Raw genomic sequence first — 1,777 nt, 5'->3', positions numbered from 1 at the left:
GAGACCTTAGTTTTCACAGGAGCTACAGTATCCAGAGTCATACGTAGTGTTGTTAAAATTATTAACAACAGGGCTATGTGGTCGGAGGATCAGGAGGAGGTCTCCATTTCTCCACCGGTTCCTGTTCCCTCATCCAGAAGGAAACAACGCCACCGTCACTCCTCTCCTCAATCATCTGTTCTGCCACCCGTTGTTCCTGCTGGGGGTTCTGGAGAACCGCTCCAGCCGTCTTCTGTCTCTGCGGGAGGGTCCGAGGAACTGCTTCAGCCGCCTGTTCCCGCTGGAGGGTCCGACGGGCTCATCTTGCTGTCTGTTATTCCCGCGGGGGGTTCTGGAGAACCGCGACAGCCATCCTCCGTCCTCGCTGAAGGGTCCGAGGAGCCTGTACAGCCTTTTGTCTCCACTGAAGGGTCCGAGGGGCCCTTTCAGCCTTCCGCCTCCGCTGGAGGGTCCGAGGGGCCCATCCAGCCTCCTTCCTCCACTGGAGGGTCCGTGGGGCCTGTCCAGCAGCCTGCCTCCGCTGGAGGATCCGAGGGGCCCGTCCAGCAACCTGCCTCGCCTGCAGCGCCACCACTTGCGGCTCCCACACCGTCGCCTGCAGTGCCATCCTCGTCTGGTCCAGCCTCCGAGTCTTCATCCTCGTCTAGTCCAGCCTGCGTGTCTTCATCCTTGTCTTGTCCCGCCTCCGAGTCTACATCCTCGTTTGGTCCCGCCTCCGAGTCCTCATCCTCGTTTGGTCCCGCCTCTGAGTCTTCATCCTCGTCTGGTCCCGCCTCCGAGTCTTCATCCTCGCCTGGTCCGCCTCCAAGTCTTCAGCTTCGCTTGGTCCCATCTCCGAGTCTTCAGCTTCGCCTGGTCCTGCCTCCGAGTCTTCAGCTTCGCCTGGTCCAGCTTCAGCTACAGCTTCAGCTTCGCCTGGTCCAGCTTCAGCCTCGTCATCCTCGCCTGCAGCAGCCTCTGCTTCAGCCTCTGCATCGCCTAGTCCAGCCTCCCTGTCTTCGCCTTCAGCGTCGCCTGGTCCTGCCTCACCCCGTCTTGCTTCGTCTGCGCCTGAGGTCTCCATGCCGTCTAGTTCTGCCTCCCCTTGCCCTGTCCAGCCTGCACATCCTCGCCCTGTCCGGCCACCTTACAGGCCATTGGCTGGCCTCCGGACCTGAACTGTTTGGACTGTTGTGCTGTCAACCTCCGGGCCGGCCCCCTGAACTTTGTAGAAACTGTTTTTCCTGGCCGCCTGTGCCTGTCGTGAGCCTGTTTTTGTTCTGTTGTTTTCCGGGCTCCAGTGTTTGCGCTTTTTTTTGTTTCTGGCTCCTTATGTTTAGTTTGTTTTGGCCAGACCTTTTGGGGGAAGGGGCGGGGTTGAGTTTATTATATTATTTATCATTTCTAGTTTTTGGTTTTTGCCTGTGTTCTTTCCTATGGTTTACGTCTCGGTTCCCTCTGTTGCAGTGCCTGCGTGTGAATCTGTGTCTTTAGTTCAGTCTGTGTTGTTTCCTGTTTTATTTTGAAGGTCCATGTCTGATGTTAATGTATCTGGTTTTGCTTCCCCTGTTTTGTTAAGCCTGATTTGCCCCAGCTGTGTTTCCCTCTTGTTACTCATTCCCTGATTGCTCCCTCTATGTATTTAAGCCCTGTGTTTCAGTTAAAGGAATTAAAGGAATTTAAATGTACATTGTGCCTTGGTTTAGTGTCTGGAAGAGTCCTGTCTCAGCCAATTATAGATGATGTGAGAGGGCGGGTGTGTGTGTGTTTAGGGCACGGATGGCTTGGGGATAGAAGC

Source organism: Haplochromis burtoni, unplaced genomic scaffold (assembly GCF_018398535.1).
Source record: "Haplochromis burtoni strain Fernald_Lab_line unplaced genomic scaffold, NCSU_Asbu1 Contig_579, whole genome shotgun sequence".
NCBI classification, from domain to species: Eukaryota; Metazoa; Chordata; class Actinopteri; order Cichliformes; family Cichlidae; genus Haplochromis; species Haplochromis burtoni.
Note: the sequence above shows the minus strand (reverse complement) of the source record.